General features: G+C 44.9%; 1 pseudogene; it reads right to left on the bottom strand.

Annotated features, from left to right (window-relative positions):
- Positions 1–5,660: 5,660 nt before the first annotated feature.
- On the bottom strand, positions 5,661–6,604 carry LOC147352300 (olfactory receptor 3A2-like; annotated as a pseudogene).
- Between the last annotated feature and the right edge of the window lie 10,044 nt (positions 6,605–16,648).

Below are 16,648 nucleotides of genomic sequence, written 5' to 3'. Positions count from 1 at the left end.
CCCACTTTTGTCTGCATAAAGTGAAGTGAAGTGAAAGTTGCTCAGTTGTGTCCAACTCTTTGCGACCCCATGGACTATACAGTCCATGGAATTCTCTAAGCCAGAATACTGGCGTGGGTAGCCTTTCCCATCTCCAGGGGATCTTCCCAAGCCAGGGATGGAACACAGGTCTCCCGCATTGCTGGCGGATTCTTTACCAACTCAGCCACAAGGGAAGCCAAAGAACACTGGAGTGGGTAGCCTATCCCTTCTCCAGCAATCTTCCCGACCCAGGAATTGAACCAGAGCTTCCTGCCTTGCAGGCGTATCCGTTACCAACTGAGCTATCAGGGAAGCAGTACGTGTGTCTGCTTATGGCTGCTAAATGGTTGATGCTGAGGGCACACAAGCAGAGGACCTCCTATTTGCTTTCTTTCTCAGTCTTTCTTTATGGTTCTTTTCTAGCTCTGAGGAAGGAAGTCACCACATTTTAAGAGGCCCTAGGGTCAAGGAGCTGAGGCAGCCTCCAACCTCAGGCCAGTGAGGTCCTGAGGTCCTCAGTCCCCTAACCTGCAAGGAACTGAGTCCTACCAATGACCATGTGAATGAATGTGGAAGCTTTCCTTTCCTCAGTCAGGCCTGGAGAGTTACACCACTGGCTGATGGCTTGATCGTAGCCTTGCGAGAGCACTCAGGTCAAATATTTTTGATGAAATTTAGCATCCATATTGAGAGTTTCTATAAGTTTAAAATATACATGATTCTAAGAACAGTATGAAAAATAAGAATGTAAAATATCTCACTTATAATTTCATAATATTGATTATATGTTGAGATTATAATGTTTTAGATATTTGAATAAAAGAAAATGAATCATTTAAATTAATTTGCTTGCTTCAGTTCAATTCAGTTCAGTCACTCAGTTGTGTCCGACTCTTTGCGACCCCATGAATTGCAGCATGCCAGGCCTCCCTGTCTATCACTAACTCCTGGAGTTCACCCAGACTCACGTCCATCGAGTCAGTGATGCCATTCAGCCATCCTATCCCCTGTCATCCTCTTCTCCTCCTGCCCCCAACCCCTCCCACCATGGGGTTCTTTCCAATGGGTCAACTCTTCGCATGAGGTGGCCAAAGTACTGGAGTTTCAGCTTTAGCATCATTCCTTCCAAAGAAATCCCAGGACTGATCTCCTTCAGAATGGGCTGGTTGGATCTCCCTGCAGTCCAAGGAACTCTCAAGAGTCTTCTCCAACATCACAGTTCAAAAGCATCAATTCTTCGGCGCTCAGCTTTCTTCACAGTCCAACTCTCACATCCATACATGACCACAGGAAAAACCATAACCTTGACTAGATGGACCTTTGTTGGCAAAGTAATGTCTCTGCTTTTGAATATGCTATCTAGGTTGGTCATGGCTTTCCTTCCAAGGAGTAAGCGTGTTTTAATTTCATGGCTGCAGTCATCATCTGCAGTGATTTTGGACCCCAAAAAATAAAGTCTGACACTGTTTCCACTGTTTCCCCATCTATTTCCCATGAAGTGTTGGGACGAGATGCCATGATCTTCGTTTTCTGAATGTTGAGCTTTAAGCCAACTTTTTTACTCTCCACTTTCACTTTCATCAAGAGGCTTTTTAGTTCCTCTTCACTTTCTGCCATAAGGGTGGTGTGATCTGCATATATAAGGTTATTGATATTTCTCCCGGCAATCTTTATTCCAGTTTGTGTTTCTTCCAGTCCAGCGTTTCTCATGATGTACTCTGCATATAAGTTAAATAAGCACGGTGACAATATACAGCCTTGACCTACTCCTTTTCCTATTTGGAACCAGTCTGTTGTTCCATGTCCAGTTCTAACTGTTGCTTCCCGACCTGCATACAGATTTCTCAAGAGGCAGGTCAGGTGGTCTGGTATTCCCATCTCTTTCAGAATTTTCCAGTTTATTTTGATCCACACAGTCAAAGTCTTTGGCATAGTCAATAAAGCAGAAATAGATATTTACTTTGGCTTTTAAATGGTCCCTGCTACAGACTCAGAAAGAGTCTTATCCCCATGAGGCTTCTAGAAAATTTTAAATTATGTATATGGCTCAGATTAAGTTTCTATTGCGTGGCTCTGGATATCTTCTTCCTCCAAAAATTATTTATTTTTGCATCTATTAGGCACTAAGATTAGATCACTTTTGTTCGATCTGGACCAGAGCTGATTCAAAGCTGAGTTTCATTGTTTGTGAAGGTTGGCCAGTTATGATTTCCTGACAAACAATCCAGTGGAAAAGAGGGCTGCTGCTGTTGCTGCTAAGTTGCTTCAGTCGTGTCCGACTCTGTGCAACCCCATAGACGGCAGCCCACCAGACTCCCCTGTCCCTGGGATTCTCCAGGCAAGAACACTGGAATGGGTTGCCATTTCCTTCTCCAATGCATGAAAGTGGAAAGTGAAAGTGAAGTCTCTCAGTCATGTCCAACTCTCAGCGACCCCATGGACTGCAGCCTACCAGGCTCCTCTGCTCATGGGATTTTCCAGGCAAGAGTACTGGAATGGGGTGCCATTGCCTTCTCCAGAAAAGAGGGCAAAAGCTGTCAAAAAGCACTTCTTTTTTTTTTTGAGCAGAGAGAGTGTAATTTTATTTTTTTTTTAATTTAGCTTTATTTATTTTAATTGGAGGATAGTTACAATATTGTTGGGGGCCAGAGTGAGGTACTCTGCCCGTGACAACGGTCATGAGGAAGGAGGCTCGACATACGCAAAGGTGGGATCGAGCCTCAGGAGTCCCCCTGGAAAACCTGGAGCATCTACCCCCATAACCAGACCCTGCCTACTTTACTACTTTGTGCTCATCTACACCCCTGACTTTATGGGGGGCAGTCCCCCACCACCTCTTTTGGAGAAGGAGTTAACTTAGAGCTCCAGTTAATAATAATTCCTGGGCGTGAGAGGAGTGTTTCAACCTACAAACTCCTCTGAAGGTTCTCTAGCCTGCCTGACAGGCTTGTCTGGCCACATGTGATTGCTCACAGCCTCCCAACCGTGAGAGGCACGAGATGCTTTAAACCTTCTAAAAACAGGTTCCTTAGAAAAGTTAGAAAACTATTAGTATAAGTACAATGGGCTGATTAGAAGTTGTATTGGTGAAGGGTTTTTCATTTGTTGAGCCAATGTTTGTTGCTAAGTCTCCACGTCCCCTGCCCTTACACACATTAATGAATATATAGAAGAAATAAGTATTAACCTTTGATATAAATCACGTTACACCTTAGGCTAAGAAAATTCTTCCCTTAACTAAAACCCACTACACCCTCACCCTATAGGAATGTAACTTTATTTGGGTGGTGTCTGTTTTAAGAATACTCACCCTTGGAGAAAAAAGTGTTCTGGTTGACTGACTGCTGTCACAAGGAGAGGGTCATAAATTGTCAGCAGGCCCCCTGACCAGAAGATGATGTAACACCCCTAAGACCTCTGTATACATTTGTATGAAGCACCTGACTTTGATAAAAGTCAGGACTGCTGACCCCGCGTGACTTTTGCATACGATCTCAGTGTATAAAAGTAGACCATGGGAAATAAAGAATGGGGATCAGTTTTTCGAAATACTGGTCTCCCCATGTCTCTCTCTCTTTCACTCTGGCTGAGTCTCCATCTGGCGCGCGGAACCCACCATGCTTACTAATTATGCCTGGGCTTCTAAGATCCGACCGGGGAGGCCTCAGTGTCTCCTCTCCTTCGGGAGAACGGAAGGACGCCTGTGGCCTACGTAAGTGGTGCAAACTTCTTGTCTTGAAGTTTTATTGATCTCCCGCGTAAACCAAGCTACTCAGCCTCTTTTCTCCACTGAATTTTCCTACTGAGCTATCCTTATTCTATTACTCTTTATATCTTTAATTAATATCTAATTGAAGCTATTGTATCCTGACCCTCGCTGACGCCGTCCCCGCTTCGAATACCCTGGATCAGCCGGGGCTGGACCCCGGCACAATATTGTATTGGTTTTGCCATACATCAACATGAATCCGCCACAGGTGTACACGTGTTCCCCATCCTGAACCCCCCTCCCTCCTCCCTCCCCATACCATCGCTCTGGGTCATCCCAGTGCACCAGCCTCAAGCATCCTGTATCCTGCATCAAACCTGGACTGGCGATCATTTCTTATATGATATTATACATGTTTCAATGCCATTCTCCCAGATCATCCCACCCTCTCCCTCTCCCACAGAGTCTGAAAGACTGTTCTAAACATCTGTGTCTCTTTTGCTGTCTCGCATACAGGGTTATCGTTACCATCTTTCTAAATTCCATATGCATGTGTTAGTATACTGTATTGGTGTTTTTCTTTCTGGCTTACTTCACTCTGTATAATATGCTCCAGTTTCAGCACTTCTTAAAGACGAAATACAACTGGCCACTTAATATGTGAAAAGATATCCAACTGCAGTTTTAACTGGAATTAAAGAACCAAGTAAAAATATTGCCATTTCTCAAACTTCAGTTTGTAAAAGTTAAAGATATTTATTTATAACAACCCTTTATGAAAGGGACGTGGTAAACAGACACTGTGATAACTTAGTGGATGTACACATTAGTGCTAAGTGTCATGGGGTAGATAGAGTGGTGGAGGTGGTGGTGGTAAATCTCTCAAAATCTTTTCTGGACTCATCCTCATGAAAAAGGTCACCTAGAAAATTATATCAAAGGTCATTTAATGTGAAGAACCCTGGAGAGATGATCTCGTCCCAGTTCTTTATGGAACAAGTCCAGCCATAGAGAAGCATTTTCTAAGGTCACAGAACGGTGGTTACAGCCCACACTCAGGGTTGTCATTCTCAAGAATGTTTCCCCTTGAAAACATTCTCTTTAACCCAAAGTGTCTGGAGACCCAAGAGTATCAGGAAAGAGACCGATTTCATCTGTGTTCTTTAGACTGTCACCAGGCACTGCACCCAGAGGCAGGGAGGCTGTTGATTTTGACGGCCCAGTGGGGTTATGGAGGATGAAGCCTCAGCACACACATCTTCCCTCGCTCTTCTCCATTTCTCAGTCCTGCCCCCTGTCTTTCTAGGATCATCTCCTAGCCAGAGGAAGCAGAAGAGGAATACCTAAACTGCCTTGTATCATTACACCTTCATCAAAACTTAAACTTTTATTTTCCTGGTTGGACGGGTGGGGCCCAACAGTAACATCAAACGTGCTAGTTATTCCATGGCCATATGCTAATAGGAAGTGATTCTATAGATGAATTTTATTCTTATCCCCCCTCCTATTCATTCTTCATTTTCTCGACACCCATCCTTGACCTCATCAGCATTCCTTAGGCATCTAGTTTGATACCCTTAATTCTCTCATCCTTTCTCACCTCCCATCCTCTCATGTCCTTTTCCTAATTTCCATTTTTCCTGCTTATTTCTTTTGCTCACCATCCTGTCCCATCCCTCCACATATCCTCATTTTCATCTTCGGTCCTCCACTCCCAAGTCTTTCCTACTTCTCACTCTCATACCTTTCCTTCCTATCTTTATCTGAGCCTACGCTTCCAGTTTCTCGACTCCAAGAGGAGATTACAAAGAAGACATGCTCCAGGTGTAGCCATGGACAGGAGTAGAGAAACTATTTTTCCAGGTTAATGCCTTTGTGGGAAATTTCCTTCAACCCAGAAAGGGCAGAAAAGGAAGGAACCTATCACCCCTCATGTCAGTGACTGCCTCTCTACAAGTACCCGCCACAGGGCACCCTGAACATCAGAGTTTCTAAGGCTGTAGATAAGTGGGTTCAGCATGGGATTGATAATTGTGTTGAAAACTCCAACTCCCTTATCCTTGTCTGAAGCCTCCTCTGAACCCAGGCGCATGTAGTTGAACATACCAGTCCCATAGAAGAGGCAGACCACAGTGAGGTGGGAGCCACACGTGGAGAAGGCTTTCTTCCTGCTCTCTGCTGAGCGGATTCGTAGAACTGCAGCTGCCACGTGGATGTAGGAGCTGATGATGAGAACCACAGGTGTACCTACCATTATGAAACTCATGCCAAAGAGCAGCAGCTCATTGAGCCTAGTGCTGGAGCAGGAGAGCTGGAAGAGCTGTGGGAGGTCACAGTAGAAGTGATTGACCTCACAGGGACCACAGAAGTTAAGGGTGGTTAGGGCAATAGTGTGGGTCAGTGCATTGGTGAAGGCACAAGCCCAGGACACAACCACTAGTATCCTCTGGACCGTCTGGCTCATGCGAGTTCTGTAGGTGAGAGGTCGGCAGATGGCCAAGAATCGATCATAGGCCATGTCAACAGGAAGCAGTCCATCCCAGCCAGAAGGTGGAAGAAGAAGAGCTGGGAGAGGCAGCCTGCATAGGGAACTGTGCGCTTGTGGGACAGGGGATGACCCAACATGGCAGGAACAGTGACAGTGATGCATCCAATGTCCAGCGCTGATAGATTCCCCAAGAAGAAGTACATGGGGGTGTGGAGTTTGGGTTCCACCAAGATGGCGGCCAGGATGCTGAGGTTGCCCCCGACAGTGACCAGGTAGGCAAAGAGGAAGAGTACGAAGACCATAGGCTGTAGATTTTCTATTTCCACTAAGCCCAGTAAAATAAATTCAGTTACAGCTGTCCTGTTGGTTCTAGCTTCTGGCTGCATGAGTCTCTGTAAGGAAATGTCGCAGGAGTGGAAGTTTCAATCTACCTAATCTACTTATTCAACATAAATATGTTAAACCATATATGTTCAGAGCCTCATGGTAAGTTCCTAGCTGTCTGGGTGATGGTTTTCCCACTCCCCGGGGTCACTTACACCTCACCCACTGACCTCCTTCATCCCTCCATGTCTTTACCCTGCTCTTGGCTGAGATGCCCAAACCACCAGAACTTTGTCCCTCCCATCTTCTCCCAGTTGAAAAATGTTAGAATACTTGGGGAAATAAATTCACATAAAAGCAAACTTCCTCTTTGAATACAGTGAGACTAAAATGTAAATACCCTAACTTACTCTGAGGGATCAGCCCAAACCAACAAACAGATTTCAAAATAGAAAAATTATTGGTATTTGGGGAGAAATATCCAGAAAGCATTTGAAAACCTACCCAGGTTCCAAGACTTCTAGACATAATGACGATCAAGCCAAGGTATTGCAAGAGTCAGAAAGAAGATAGCCATGACTGGGGGTATCAGGAACTCCAGCCCTTTCTCCAAGGTGGGGGACATAGTCCGAAGAATAAAATTTAAAATCTTTATGTCAATAAATTGCTAGTATTATTTGCTAGTATTGTTGCCCTTCGGAGAAGGCAATGGCAACCCACTCCAGTACTCTTGCCTGGAAAATCCCATGGATGGAGGAGCCTGGTAGGCTGCAGTACATGGGGTCACTGAGTCAGACATTGCCGGGAGCCGGTGAGGCATTCCGCTCATGACAAAGGTCATGAGGAAAGAGGCTCGGCATACGCAAAGGCGGGATCGAGCCTCAGGAGTCCGCCCGGATATTCTCGAGCATTTTCCCCCCAAAAACCAGAGTCTGCCTACTTTATTGCTTTGTGCTCTCACCTCTGACTTTACTGGGGGCTGTCCCCTACCACCATCTCTCTCTCTCTGTCAAAGAGTTAACTTACAGCTCCAATTAATAAAGTTCCTGGGCAATTAGGAGTGTTTAAATCCAAACCCCTCAGATGGCTCTCTAACTCGCCTGACAAGTTTACCCGGACTCCTGCAGCTATGCATACGATTGTTTACAGTCTCCTAGCCTCCAGAGGCACGGGAAGCTTAAGATATTCAAATAGCTTAGAGCCTCTCAGAGAGTTAAAAACTGTCAGAATAAACTAGTAAAGGATTTCATTGATGAGTCAATGCTTGTTGCCAAGTTTTCACATCCCCTGAATTGTATCCTTGAATGTGTATTAATTAATAGTTGGTATATAGAAAAAAATTAGTAGTGGCCTTGGTGTTAGTAATTTTAGACCCTTAAGGTAATAAATTATTTTCTTTGTTGTAAACCCATTACACATCCGCCCTATAGGAACGAAATTTTATCTTTGGAAGATGGTGCCAAACCTTAAAATAATTACTCTTAGAGAAAATAAGTCTTTGTTGATAAGTTCTTGTCAAGAGTCATAAAATGTTAGTAGGCCTTCTGGCCAGAAGATGATGTAAATCACCTAAACCATTTGTATACGATAAATTTGCAGGAAAGAAACCTTGGTTTTTGATAAGAATCAAAGACTGCTGACTTTGCATCCCCTATTATCCTCTGTGTGTAACTTAGGGTATAAAAGCCCCTGTTAAAAATAAAGCTATGGGCCTTGTTCACCAATGCTTGGTCTCACCATGTCATTCTTCCCTTTAACTTCCAGCTGAGTCTCCATCTGGAGTGCGGAACCCACCACACTTACTAATTATGCCTGGGCTTCTAAGACCCACTCGAGAAGGTGTCTAGGGTGAGGCACCTTCCGCTATTCGAGAGGGCGCCTGCGGCCTACGTAAGTGGTGCAAACTTCTTGTCTTGAAGTTTTATTGGTCTCCCGCGTAAACCAAGCTACTCAGCCTCTTTTCTCCACTGAATTTTCCTACTGAGCTATCCTCATACTATTATTCTTTATATCTCTAATTAGCATATAAATAGTCGCCTAGGCCGTCTCTCCTTCGAATACCCTGGATCAGCTGGGGCTGGTCCCCAGCAAGACATGACTGAGTGACTTCACTTTCACGCATTGGAGAAGGAAATGGCAACCCACTCCAGTGTTCTTGCCTGGAGAATCCCAGGGACAGAGGAGCCTAGTGGGCTGCCGTCTATGGGGTCGCACAGAGTCGGACACGACTGAGGTGGCTTAGCAGCATTGTTGCTCTTTAAGCCCTTACATGAGACTTTGAATAGTGGCTTATTTTAAAATAATGTATTCTTTTCATAGTATCGGCTACTTGCTTCTGGAATCAAAATTTTGAGCATGACCTGTGGGTTGGTTGCTACTAGATGCCGTTAGTTTTCTTTACAGCAAAATCACCCATCTTGCACTTGGCCTTGTTTCGGGCATGGTGGACTGACCAGTAGCTCTAACGGCATGTGTGCATGCTCTGTAGCATCCAACTCTTTGTGACTTCTGTCCATGGGATTTCCCAAGCAAGAATACTGTACCTCTTATGTACGTGCATAATAGAGAACCAGATTGAGCTAAGTCTTTCAGATCTTATAATAAATTCTTGATAAAAAAAAAAAAATCCGTGTCTCTCTATTGCCCATGGAATAGGCAGAGCCAGGGCTTCACTAAGAGTAACATTGTTTCCCTGCATAGAATGCACTGTATCAGAGGCTGGAAAGTCAGAACAGAAGGGAAAGGGTGATGAGAGCCTGAGCTTGGGTGAAAATTGGATATGGTGATCTCTAAGATAGCCTTAAAATTCTGAGATCACATGATCAGTGAGATATGGGGATCAGCTTCAGGCTGATGATCATTGATGAAATTGATAATTGATAAATACAGATAGGCAAATCCGTGGATGGAGACTAGTTCTTCTCATATATTATATTAAGGAGCAATGACCTGCTCTCTGTTTTTGCTTTGGAGTCCATTTTGACCCAAACATTGATTGTAACCCGGTGGTTTTCTAACCTCCTTTCTCATGCTGTTTTCTGTACTGGCGATGACTTCCTTCCAACTCCACATGCCCAGGTATTTCAAGAGTTGACACCAATACTCACTTATGAATGAAACCTCCCTGGAAACTTCTCCATTTCAAAAGGAGCTCTGTCTCTCCTAAACTTCCACTACACATTATTTTATTGAACTTATTACAGTTTCCCTTCTAGCTAAGTTATTTTTCTGTAGAGTATATCTCCCCTACTTCTCTGTAAGCTACTTGAGGACAAAAATATTAATACATGTTTGACTCAGCTTTGCAGTAACAGTACTTAGCACAATACTTCCCTTATGGTATATCCTCAATATTTTTAAATAAATCAATGGATGAGTCAAGTGTTCATAGGAATCAGAGAAAGAAAACATCAGTATGAGCTAGAGTTCTCATGGAAGAGTCTCTGGTTGTATTGGAATCTGGGATAGAATTTTATGTGTGTGCATGCTTAGGCGCTCAGTTGTATCCGGCTCTTTGCAATCGCATGGAGTGCAGCCCTCCAGGCTCCTGTCCATGGGATTCTCCAGCCAAGAATTTTATGGATTAGTATAGTTTAAGGAAGTTCCAGAGGCAGGTGCATGTGCAAGGCTGCTGCAAGGACTACTGATTTCTTTGGTTTTGATGGGACAAGCAGATAGAAATCTACCCTGACATATTCCTTGTCATGTAAACCACTCATAATAATAAGGCCCTTAGGAGAGGTGTACCTTACAGACAAGCAAGTTATGGCCAGGCATAGAAGAGCAACAGAACAGCTGCTGACAACTCTCAGTTGGCTGGAGATGCAGCTTGTTTGAAATCAGTGGGATACTGGAACGAACTCAGATCTTCCAAGAAGTCTAGAGTGCCTTATGGGTATCATGCCCATCACTGAGGATTACCACTCTCAGGGCTTCATAATGAGCCTCGATTTCTCCCTACTGAGCCATGACAAACTCCTACTCTGGAATTCCACCCAACTCCTCCAAGATTCCAGTGATGAAACAGTTTAGCAAAGCCTCTGACTGGAGTCAAGTTTCTAACTACCTGATGAAGTGGGTCCTGTGCAGCAAACTGGACTCAGTGAATCCCCCTAATACTTACTCCTAAGAGTTGCAGGGGCTTCTGTGGTAGCTCAGCTGGTAAAGAATCTGCCTGCAATTCAGGATACCCCAACTGGATACTCGGGTTGGGAAGATCCCGTAGAGAAGGGATAGGCTACCTATTCCAGTGTGCTTGGGCTTCCCTGGTGGCTCAGATAGTAAAGAATCTGCCCCCAATGCGGGAGACCTGGGTTTAATCCCTGGGTTGGGAAGATCCCCTGGAGGAGGGAATGGCAACCCACTCCAGTATTCTTGCCTGGAGAATCCCCATGGACAGAGGAGCCTGGCGGGCTAGAGTCTGTGTGGTCGTAAAGAGCAGGATGAGAGACTAAGCACAGCACAAGCGTTGCAGAGAGCAGGCTTCATCCAAGAGAAGGAACATGGACAAAAGGGCCCAGAAAAGGAGCCAAGATCTTTGGGTTACAGTCCCAGATCTTCTAAAAAGGCTCCCCACTTCAGGGGCATCAGTTGCACCAAGTATAAAAGCAGTTTGAGCTGATGGCAGCAGAAGCCCCATTTCTGTTTTGTAAGAGCAGAGGAAGAACCTGCTCTTGCAAAGTGAGGACTCTTACAGAGTGAGGCCTATGAGTACTCACCCTGGCACAGGCATAGACACCAGAGAGTGTTTGCAGGAGAAGATGAGGAGCTCTGCAGACCTATCCACCTAGAAATCTGGGAAGAGGCTTTGTATAAGAAAATGAAAGACATTTTAAGACTGTCTTCTCAATGGTATCCCCCGGTGGCCTCAGAAATTAGCCCTCCCAGGAAAGCAGAGACAAAGTGGGGAGAGAGACAAGTTGTTTTATAAACAACTCAAGCTCTTCATAAATATAGCAGCAGTGCCTCATACCTTCTCGTATTTAGACTTTCCTTGAGAAAAAAAAAAGGTTATCTCTAGCCTTGGCTTTATGGCAGGTCATTAAGTCAAGTGATACATAGCCCACTAATGGTGGGGTTGCTGAGGTCTGCAGGACTTGCCCATATTCTCCAAGTCACCCAGGAAGTTAGAGGTGTAATTGAGACTAGGTATGGGTTTCCTGAGGGAGCAGTTTTCTTTCTCAGATGTCAGCCTGAAGCAGGGCCTATGAGCAGACAGCAGCTAATTTCCAGACTTGCTGTGGACCTGGGGATGTGGAGGAAGCCCCAGCAGAGAGGAAGGGGGAGAAGCTTGCTTCAAATCCAGTTTCCTAATGAGTCCTCAAGAATGTGGGGCTTCCTCCCTCAGAGCCTCATTAGTGGGGCCCCTGGGACTGTATCTTGGGGATCCTGTAATGATTCTGGAAGTGCTGGTAAAAGAGGGATGTTGAGGGACTTCCCTGGCAGTTCAGACATAAAGAATTCACTTGCCAACACAGGGGACATGGGTTCAATCCCTGGTTGGGGAAGATCCCACATGCCGAGAAGCAACAGAGCCTGTGTGCCACAACTATTGCACCTGTGCTCTAGAGCCCTGGAGCCACAATTACTGAGCCCATGCATTGCAGCTACTGAAGACTTCATGCCCTAGAGCTGCTGCTCCATAAGGTAAGCCACAGCAAGGAGAAGCCCGCTCACTGCAGTAAGAGAGTAACTCCCATTCACCGCAACTAGAGAAAGCCTGTGCACAGTAATGAAGACCCAGCACACTCAAAAATAAATAAATAAAATTATTTTTTTAAGTTTCACTCACTTAAAAAAAAAATAAAAAGACTTATGTTGAGCTCGAAGGACTCCTGGTTAGGTCTCAGCATACTCTAAGAAAGGAAATACCATTTATGTCCAAAAAGAAACAACTTACTCATTAACAATAATTCCCATACCTGGCTGTGGTAGGGCCCCAAAGATATGCAGGTACTAATCCCTGAAATCAACTTTAAATCATGTAAAAGGGACTTTGTAAGTGTGATTGTTAGGGGTCTTCATCTGGGGCGATTATCCTGGATTATCCAAGTGGGCCCTGTGTGATGTGTAATCATAAGAGTCCTTTTAAGAGAGAGGTGGACACATATTTGACTACAGAAATGAAAAAGGCAACGTGGGGACTTCCCTGGCAGTCCAGTGGTTAAGATGCCGAGCTTCCATTGCAGGGGGTGCAGGTTTGAATCCTGGTCAGGGAACTAAGAGCCCACATGCCACAGGCCGTGGCCAAGAAGACAATGTGATGATAGACATGAGACTGGAGTGATGTGGCCACAAGCCAAGGAATGCCAGAAGCCACCTGAAACTGGAGAAGACATGGAATAGATTTCCCCTGGAGCCTCCCAGGAGAACTCTTCCTGCTGATATCATGATGTTAGCCTTGTAGGACTCATTTTTGACTTTTGGTCTCCAGGACCTTGAGAAGATACATTTCTGTTAAAGTCACTAGATTTGTGGTACTTTGTTACAGCAGCAACAGGAAATAAATATACTGGCCAATATATCCTGGCAGGAACTGGAATTTCCTCCGTTTTATAGAGGAGCAGTGTGGGAGTGGATCATGAGGGCCCAAGGAGTGGAGTAGAACATAAGGCTCAACAGGGAGAGTTCATTGACACGGGATCGCCTGTCATGATTCAGGATTTAACATCCAGGCAAGGGTGCCTGGGGCTGGTTGTAATAGACTGCCAAAGCGTTGGTTATAGGGCCTCTTCAAGATCTGGCAGACAGGGATTTCCCTGGTGGTCCAGTAGTTAAGGCTCCATGCACCCAGGGCAGGGGCGCTGGGTTTGATCGCTGGTCAGGGAACGATCTCACATGCTACAATCAAGTGCCGCATGCCGCAACTAAAGATCCTGAATGCCACAACTAAGACCTGGGGAAGCCAAATAAATCAATAACTAGTAAAAATAAATATTATATTTTTTTTAAAAAAGATCCATCAGATCCAGTTTGGCTGGCCTACATGTGGGAAGGTGTCTTTCTCCAGGTCCCTGGGTTGGCGGAAGTGTTCCCAGCCTATGGTTTCAAGGAGTAGAAGCTGGATTATGGGGTCACTTCAAGATCTGCAGTCAGACAGAAGTCAGTGGGCCTGCCTCTGAGAGCACAGAAGACTGTGTTTTCTGATGGGTCCCTGGACGAGCAGGTGTGTTCTTGACTTATGCCTACAAGGTGCTGGAGCCAAGTTACAAGACTGTGTCAGCATCTGCAGTTGGACCAAGGTTGGACAGTGTGTCTTAGGGGAATGGATGGGCATCACCTGCCTTGTCCCTGGGTGGGCAGAACTGGCAGCTGAGAGGGCCTAGGGATGGGCCATGGGCCAGTTCAGCATCCACAGCCAGGGCTGAGGTTGATGTGCTCATTATCTAGGGCACAGGTGGGCCTGACTAATGCTAGGTTTCTTGACAGATGTTGTTGGTGACAGAATCAGGGCCAAGAGGGGCTGTAGCTGAATCCATAGGGCTGTTTCCAGGCCTGTATCCAGGACTCCTGTCTGCAAGTCTGCCAGCTGGGCACAGTCTTGTCTTCTCAAAAGAGCCCTCTTTGGACTTGACTCCACGGGGGTCTCATAATCTCTTACCTAGGTCTCAAAGCTCCCACAAAGGCAGTTTTTGTCCAAATTATTGTTTCTAAGGGAGGAATATGAGTGAGGCAAACTCTTCTTCTTTTCTGCTATTATATATCTGTAATATCAGGCTAGTCAAGGCTATGGTTTTTCCAGTAGTCATGTATGGATGTGAGAGTTGGACTGTGAAGAAAGCTGAGTGTGGAAGAATTGATGCTTTTGAACTGTGGTGTTGGAGAAGACTCTTGAGAGTCCCTTGGACTGCAAGGAGAGCCAACCAGTCCGTTATAAAGGAGATCAGTCCTGGGTGTTCTTTGGAAGGAATGATGTTGAAGCTGAAACTCCAATACTTTGGCCACCTCATGCGAAGATTTGACCCATTGGAAAAGACTCTACTGCCTGGAGGGATTGGGGGCAGGAGGAAAAGAGGACGACAGAGGATGAGATGGCTGGTTGGCATCACTGACTTGATGGACGTGAGTTTGAGTGAACTCTGGGAGTTGGTGATGGACAGGGAGGCCTGGCGCGGTGCAATTCATTGGGTCGCAAAGAGTCGGACACGACTGAGTGACTCAACTGAACTGAATATCAGGCTTCCCTAGTGGCATAGTGGTAAAGAATCCACCTGCCAGTGCAGGAGATGTGAGTTCAATCCTTGGGTCGATGAGATTTCCTGGAAAAGGAAATAGCAACCCACTCCAGTATTCTTGCCTAGGAAATCCCATGAACAGAGGAGCCCGGACCAGGGATCGAACCTGTGTCTCCTCCAATGGCAGGTGGATTCTTTACTTCTGAAACACCAGGGAAGCCCTGTTCCTTTTAAAGAATAGGATTGTTGTGGGAATGATGTCAAAGAGTGATAATGACATTCTGTATTGTTTAAACCTTTACAACATGATATATTATATATATTGGGTTGGTCAAATGTTCATTTGAGTTTTTCTTTAACAGCATATGGAAACAAACAAACTTTTTGGCTAACCCAGTGTGATACATTTTTAAGTAGCAAAGAGATTCCCAGGTTGGAATAAAAAAGAACGGACAGATTCCAAAGGAAAGGAAATCTCCCAGTTGTTAAAGAAACATTATGTTCCTGAGTTCTGGGAACCTGTGGCCTTGGTCATCTTTTATGATGCTGAACCAGCTGATGCATTCCACCCAGGGATATATCACAGAATTACCCCTCAGAATTATCCCTTGAAGTGACTTGGGATGAGTGTTCAAATGGGAAAAAGGCCAGAGGCACAGGAATTCCAGGGAGTAAACAACTAGCTCTGTTACTTGCTATAGGTAGAAGAAATGATGGTGGAATTTGTTGTGTTTCTTCAAGGTCAACAGTGAAACAGTCTTTCTGCTCATTCCAAATCAGAGAACATTAGAGGTGAAAGAATATCGACCATTATCTTAGGCCTCTGTCAAGTTCAGGCCCAGGGAAAGTAAAGGACCCGATCAAGGTCAGGAACACTGCAGATGAGAGGAGCCTGTTGGGCTACAGTCCATGGGGTCACAGTCGGACACAATTGAGCATACATGCAATATCTCCATCTTTGCTTCTCAAATCCTTTTGCTTGCAATTATGTTTCTCCCTGTTCCTCATTTTTCATCTTCATTTCCCACAAACCCTCTGCCTCCATCCAACCTTGTTTTGCTCCTTCCCTCCTGTCCTTTCAGTCCCTTCATCCCCATAAAGTATCATGAAAAACCAATCCTGCAGGTGCAGGTCAAGGGGAAGTTTTAGGGAAATCAGTCAGAAAACACCAGTAGCACAGTAGAGATGCCAGGAATGGGCAATTAATCTAAAAGAGACCCTAGTGGTCTCGCATACAGGGTTGTCGTTACCATCTTTCTAAATTCCATATATATGCATTAGTATACTGTATTGGTGTTTTTCTTTCTGGCTTACTTCACTCTGTATAATAGGCTCCAGTTTCATCCACCTCATTAGAACTGATTCAAATGTATTCTTTTTAATGGCTGACCCAGAGGGATGGTATGGGGAGGGAGGTGGGAGAGGGGTTCAGGATGGGGAACACATGTACATCTGTGGTGGATGCATATTGATGTATGGCAAAACCAATACACTATTGTAAAGTAAAAAAAAGAGAGAGAGAGAGAGAGACCCTAATGTACTTCTCTGGTGGTCCAGTGGTTAAGACTCCAAACTTCAAATGCAGGGGGTGTGGGTTCCATCCCTGGTCAGGGAATTAAGATCCCACATGCCATGTGGTGTGGCCAAAAAATAAAAGGGGCTCTAGCAGGAAAATATAGCTAGATAATGACAGGACTAAAGGCTAGTAGCACATGTCACCATGTGACTTGTGTTTACAGAAACATTGTCTTAGCTAGGAGGTTTGGAGACTGAGAGGGAGAATTCAGAAGAGAATTTCATGTTGATTATTCTGTTTTATTTTTTTAATATTTAAATAGTATTTAGGGTATAATCTTTTCAAAAGATTTGAAACATATATGGATACATGAGGAAATTTCATTCTTGTATTTTGAGAGTGATCGTATTTGTTAA

Source organism: Bos grunniens, chromosome 19 (genome assembly GCF_055505025.1).
Source record: "Bos grunniens cultivar Pamir isolate PY7600 chromosome 19, Bosgru_T2T1.0, whole genome shotgun sequence".
In the NCBI taxonomy this organism is placed as follows: Eukaryota; Metazoa; Chordata; class Mammalia; order Artiodactyla; family Bovidae; genus Bos; species Bos grunniens.
The sequence above is the reverse complement of the archived record's forward strand: the minus strand, read 5'-3'. Positions and strand labels throughout refer to the sequence as shown.